Here is a 7119-nt window from a genome sequence, read left to right as displayed (position 1 = left end):
TTCAGGGGTGCAGGATGCATATTTCGTGACAAAAATATTTTTGGGAATTTCCGTGGTCTAGTATGCGGGTTAATGCCCCTTTCAGGCTGCAAATGTTTTTGGGACAATCAGAGCTCTCTGACACCATTTGTGGGACACCAACATTTTCTTGACTTTAGGGGGTCTAGGATGCCTGTAAAGCCCTTTTTTGGGCCTCCAAAGATTTCTACATTTTTGCAGGCCTAAAATGCATTTTAAGGACTTTTTTGAGCTGCCAACATTTCCTGAACATTCGGGGGTGTAGGATGCATATTTCGTGACAAAAATATTTTTGGGAATTTCAGTGGTCTAGTATGCGGGTTAATGCCCCTTTCAGGCTGCAAATGTTTTTGGGACAATCAGAGCTCTCTGACACCATTTGTGGGCCACCAACATTTTCTGGACTTTAGGGGGTCTAGGATGCCTGTAAAGCCCTTTTTTGGGCCTCCAAAGATTTCTACATTTTTGCAGGCCTAAAATGCATTTTAAGGACTTTTTTGAGCTGCCAACATTTCCTTAACATTCGGGGGTGTAGGATGCATATTTCGTGACAAAAATATTTTTGGGAATTTCCGTGGTCTAGGATTTGGTTTAATGCCCCTTTCAGGCTGCAAGTGTTTTTGGGACAATCAGAGGTCTCTGACACCATTTGTGGGCCACCAACATTTTCTGGACTTTAGGGGGTCTAGGATGCCTGTAAAGCCCTTTTTTGGGGCTCCAAAGTTTTCTACATTTTTGCAGGCCTAAAATGCATTTTAAGGCCTTTTTTGAGCTGCCAACATTTCCTGAACATTCGGGGGTGTAGGATGCATATTTCGTGACAAAAATATTTTTGGGAATTTCAGTGGTCTAGTATGCGGGTTAATGCCCCTTTCAGGCTGCAAATGTTTTTGGGACAATCAGAGCTCTCTGACACCATTTGTGGGCCACCAACATTTTCTGGACTTTAGGGGGTCTAGGATGCCTGTAAAGCCCTTTTTTGGGCCTCCAAAGTTTTCTACATTTTTGCAGGCCTAAAATGCATTTTAGGGACTTTTTTGGGCTGCCAACATTTTCTGAACTTTCAGGGGTGCAGGATGCATATTTCGTGACAAAAATATTTTTGGGAATTTCCGTGGTCTAGTATGCGGGTTAATGCCCCTTTCAGGCTGCAAATGTTTTTGGGACAATCAGAGCTCTCTGACACCATTTGTGGGACACCAACATTTTCTTGACTTTAGGGGGTCTAGGATGCCTGTAAAGCCCTTTTTTGGGCCTCCAAAGATTTCTACATTTTTGCAGGCCTAAAATGCATTTTAAGGACTTTTTTGAGCTGCCAACATTTCCTGAACATTCGGGGGTGTAGGATGCATATTTCGTGACAAAAATATTTTTGGGAATTTCAGTGGTCTAGTATGCGGGTTAATGCCCCTTTCAGGCTGCAAATGTTTTTGGGACAATCAGAGCTCTCTGACACCATTTGTGGGCCACCAACATTTTCTGGACTTTAGGGGGTCTAGGATGCCTGTAAAGCCCTTTTTTGGGCCTCCAAAGATTTCTACATTTTTGCAGGCCTAAAATGCATTTTAAGGACTTTTTTGAGCTGCCAACATTTCCTTAACATTCGGGGGTGTAGGATGCATATTTCGTGACAAAAATATTTTTGGGAATTTCAGTGGTCTAGTATGCGGGTTAATGCCCCTTTCAGGCTGCAAATGTTTTTGGGACAATCAGAGCTCTCTGACACCATTTGTGGGCCACCAACATTTTCTGGACTTTAGGGGGTCTAGGATGCCTGTAAAGCCCTTTTTTGGGCCTCCAAAGATTTCTACATTTTTGCAGGCCTAAAATGCATTTTAAGGCCTTTTTTGAGCTGCCAACATTTCCTGAACATTCGGGGGTGTAGGATGCATATTTCGTGACAAAAATATTTTTGGGAATTTCAGTGGTCTAGTATGCGGGTTAATGCCCCTTTCAGGCTGCAAATGTTTTTGGGACAATCAGAGCTCTCTGACAATATTTGTGGGCCACCAACATTTTCTGGACTTTAGGGGGTCTAGGATGCCTGTAAAGCCATTTTTTGGGCCTCCAAAGATTTCTACATTTTTGCAGGCCTAAAATGCATTTTAAGGCCTTTTTTGAGCTGCCAACATTTCCTGAACATTCGGGGGTGTAGGATGCATATTTCGTGACAAAAATATTTTTGGGAATTTCAGTGGTCTAGTATGCGGGTTAATGCCCCTTTCAGGCTGCAAATGTTTTTGGGACAATCAGAGCTCTCTGACACCATTTGTGGGCCACCAACATTTTCTGGACTTTAGGGGGTCTAGGATGCCTGTAAAGCCCTTTTTTGGGCCTCCAAAGATTTCTACATTTTTGCAGGCCTAAAATGCATTTTAAGGCCTTTTTTGAGCTGCCAACATTTCCTGAACATTCGGGGGTGTAGGATGCATATTTCGTGACAAAAATATTTTTGGGAATTTCAGTGGTCTAGTATGCGGGTTAATGCCCCTTTCAGGCTGCAAATGATTTTGGGACAATCAGAGCTCTCTGACACAGTTATTGGGCCACCAACATTGTCTGGACTTTAGGGGGTCTAGGATGCCTGTAAAGCTCTTTTTTGGGCCTCCAAAGATTTCTACATTTTTGCAGGCCTAAAATGCATTTTAAGGCCTTTTTTGAGCTGCCAACATTTCCTGAACATTCGGGGGTGTAGGATGCATATTTCGTGACAAAAATATTTTTGGGAATTTCAGTGGTCTAGTATGCGGGTTAATGCCCCTTTCAGGCTGCAAATGATTTTGGGACAATCAGAGCTCTCTGACACAGTTATTGGGCCACCAACATTGTCTGGACTTTAGGGGGTCTAGGATGCCTGTAAAGCCCTTTTTTGGGCCTCCAAAGATTTCTACATTTTTGCAGGCCTAAAATGCATTTTAAGGCCTTTTTTGAGCTGCCAACATTTCCTGAACATTCGGGGGTGCAGGATGCATATTTCGTGACAAAAATATTTTTGGGAATTTCCGTGGTCTAGGATTTGGTTTAATGCCCCTTTCAGGCTGCAAGTGTTTTTGGGACAATCAGAGGTCTCTGACACCATTTGTGGGACACCAACATTTTCTTGACTTTAGGGGGTCTAGGATGCCTGTAAAGCCCTTTTTTGGGCCTCCAAAGATTTCTACATTTTTGCAGGCCTAAAATGCATTTTAAGGACTTTTTTGAGCTGCCAACATTTCCTGAACATTCGGGGGTGTAGGATGCATATTTCGTGACAAAAATATTTTTGGGAATTTCAGTGGTCTAGTATGCGGGTTAATGCCCCTTTCAGGCTGCAAATGTTTTTGGGACAATCAGAGCTCTCTGACACCATTTGTGGGCCACCAACATTTTCTGGACTTTAGGGGGTCTAGGATGCCTGTAAAGCCCTTTTTTGGGCCTCCAAAGATTTCTACATTTTTGCAGGCCTAAAATGCATTTTAAGGACTTTTTTGAGCTGCCAACATTTCCTGAACATTCGGGGGTGTAGGATGCATATTTCGTGACAAAAATATTTTTGGGAATTTCAGTGGTCTAGTATGCGGGTTAATGCCCCTTTCAGGCTGCAAATGTTTTTGGGACAATCAGAGCTCTCTGACACCATTTGTGGGCCACCAACATTTTCTGGACTTTAGGGGGTCTAGGATGCCTGTAAAGCCCTTTTTTGGGCCTCCAAAGATTTCTACATTTTTGCAGGCCTAAAATGCATTTTAAGGCCTTTTTTGAGCTGCCAACATTTCCTGAACATTCGGGGGTGTAGGATGCATATTTCGTGACAAAAATATTTTTGGGAATTTCAGTGGTCTAGTATGCGGGTTAATGCCCCTTTCAGGCTGCAAATGTTTTTGGGACAATCAGAGCTCTCTGACAATATTTGTGGGCCACCAACATTTTCTGGACTTTAGGGGGTCTAGGATGCCTGTAAAGCCATTTTTTGGGCCTCCAAAGATTTCTACATTTTTGCAGGCCTAAAATGCATTTTAAGGCCTTTTTTGAGCTGCCAACATTTCCTGAACATTCGGGGGTGTAGGATGCATATTTCGTGACAAAAATATTTTTGGGAATTTCAGTGGTCTAGTATGCGGGTTAATGCCCCTTTCAGGCTGCAAATGTTTTTGGGACAATCAGAGCTCTCTGACACCATTTGTGGGCCACCAACATTTTCTGGACTTTAGGGGGTCTAGGATGCCTGTAAAGCCCTTTTTTGGGCCTCCAAAGATTTCTACATTTTTGCAGGCCTAAAATGCATTTTAAGGCCTTTTTTGAGCTGCCAACATTTCCTGAACATTCGGGGGTGTAGGATGCATATTTCGTGACAAAAATATTTTTGGGAATTTCAGTGGTCTAGTATGCGGGTTAATGCCCCTTTCAGGCTGCAAATGATTTTGGGACAATCAGAGCTCTCTGACACAGTTATTGGGCCACCAACATTGTCTGGACTTTAGGGGGTCTAGGATGCCTGTAAAGCCCTTTTTTGGGCCTCCAAAGATTTCTACATTTTTGCAGGCCTAAAATGCATTTTAAGGCCTTTTTTGAGCTGCCAACATTTCCTGAACATTCGGGGGTGTAGGATGCATATTTCGTGACAAAAATATTTTTGGGAATTTCAGTGGTCTAGTATGCGGGTTAATGCCCCTTTCAGGCTGCAAATGATTTTGGGACAATCAGAGCTCTCTGACACAGTTATTGGGCCACCAACATTGTCTGGACTTTAGGGGGTCTAGGATGCCTGTAAAGCCCTTTTTTGGGCCTCCAAAGTTTTCTACATTTTTGCAGGCCTAAAATGCATTTTAAGGCCTTTTTTGAGCTGCCAACATTTCCTGAACATTCGGGGGTGCAGGATGCATATTTCGTGACAAAAATAATTTTGGGAATTTCCGTGGTCTAGGATTTGGTTTAATGCCCCTTTCAGGCTGCAAGTGTTTTTGGGACAATCAGAGGTCTCTGACACCATTTGTGGGCCACCAACATTTTCTGGACTTTAGGGGGTCTAGGATGCCTGTAAAGCCCTTTTTTGGGGCTCCAAAGTTTTCTACATTTTTGCAGGCCTAAAATGCATTTTAGGCCTTTTTTGAGCTGCCAACATTTCCTGAACATTCGGGGGTGTAGGATGCATATTTCGTGACAAAAATATTTTTGGGAATTTCAGTGGTCTAGTATGCGGGTTAATGCCCCTTTCAGGCTGCAAATGTTTTTGGGACAATCAGAGCTCTCTGACACCATTTGTGGGCCACCAACATTTTCTGGACTTTAGGGGGTCTAGGATGCCTGTAAAGCCCTTTTTTGGGCCTCCAAAGTTTTCTACATTTTTGCAGGCCTAAAATGCATTTTAGGGACTTTTTTGGGCTGCCAACATTTTCTGAACTTTCAGGGGTGCAGGATGCATATTTCGTGACAAAAATTTTTTTGGGAATTTCCGTGGTCTAGGATTTGGTTTAATGCCCCTTTCAGGCTGCAAGTGTTTTTGGGACAATCAGAGGTCTCTGACACCATTTGTGGGACACCAACATTTTCTTGACTTTAGGGGGTCTAGGATGCCTGTAAAGCCCTTTTTTGGGCCTCCAAAGATTTCTACATTTTTGCAGGCCTAAAATGCATTTTAAGGACTTTTTTGAGCTGCCAACATTTCCTGAACATTCGGGGGTGTAGGATGCATATTTCGTGACAAAAATATTTTTGGGAATTTCAGTGGTCTAGTATGCGGGTTAATGCCCCTTTCAGGCTGCAAATGTTTTAGGGACAATCAGAGCTCTCTGACACCATTTGTGGGCCACCAACATTTTCTGGACTTTAGGGGGTCTAGGATGCCTGTAAAGCCCTTTTTTGGGCCTCCAAAGATTTCTACATTTTTGCAGGCCTAAAATGCATTTTAAGGACTTTTTTGAGCTGCCAACATTTCCTGAACATTCGGGGGTGCAGGATGCATATTTCGTGACAAAAATAATTTTGGGAATTTCCGTGGTCTAGGATTTGGTTTAATGCCCCTTTCAGGCTGCAAGTGTTTTTGGGACAATCAGAGGTCTCTGACACCATTTGTGGGCCACCAACATTTTCTGGACTTTAGGGGGTCTAGGATGCCTGTAAAGCCCTTTTTTGGGCCTCCAAAGTTTTCTACATTTTTGCAGGCCTAAAATGCATTTTAAGGCCTTTTTTGGGCTGCCAACATTTTCTGAACTTTCAGGGGTGTAGGATGCATATTTCGTGACAAAAATATTTTTGGGAATTTCCGTGGTCTAGGATTTGGTTTAATGCCCCTTTCAGGCTGCAAGTGTTTTTGGGACAATCAGAGGTCTCTGACACCATTTGTGGGACACCAACATTTTCTGGACTTTAGGGGGTCTAGGATGCCTGTAAAGCCCTTTTTTGGGGCTCCAAAGTTTTCTACATTTTTGCAGGCCTAAAATGCATTTTAAGGCCTTATTTGAGCTGCCAACATTTCCTGAACATTCGGGGGTGTAGGATGCATATTTCGTGAAAAAAAATTTTTTGGGAATTTCAGTGGTCTAGTATGCGGGTTAATGCCCCTTTCAGGCTGCAAATGTTTTTGGGACAATCAGAGCTCTCTGACACCATTTGTGGGCCACCAACATTTTCTGGACTTTAGGGGGTCTAGGATGCCTGTAAAGCCCTTTTTTGGGCCTCCAAAGTTTTCTACATTTTTGCAGGCCTAAAATGCATTTTAAGGACTTTTTTGGGCTGCCAACATTTTCTGAACTTTCAGGGGTGTAGGATGCATATTTCGTGACAAAAATATTTTTGGGAATTTCCGTGGTCTAGGATTTGGTTTAATGCCCCTTTCAGGCTGCAAGTGTTTTTGGGACAATCAGAGGTCTCTGACACCATTTGTGGGACACCAACATTTTCTTGACTTTAGGGGGTCTAGGATGCCTGTAAAGCCCTTTTTTGGGCCTCCAAAGTTTTCTACATTTTTGCCGGCCTAAAATGCATTTTAAGGCCTTTTTTGAGCTGTCAACATTTCCTGAACATTCGGGGTGCATGATGCATATTTCGTGACAAAAATATTTTTGGGAATTTCAGTGGTCTAGTATGCGGGTTAATGCCCCTTTCAGGCTGCAAATGTTTTTG

Source organism: Ambystoma mexicanum, chromosome 12 (assembly GCF_040938575.1).
Source record: "Ambystoma mexicanum isolate Mex_15411 chromosome 12, UKY_AmexF1_1, whole genome shotgun sequence".
NCBI lineage: Eukaryota > Metazoa > Chordata > Amphibia > Caudata > Ambystomatidae > Ambystoma > Ambystoma mexicanum.
Note: the sequence above shows the minus strand (reverse complement) of the source record.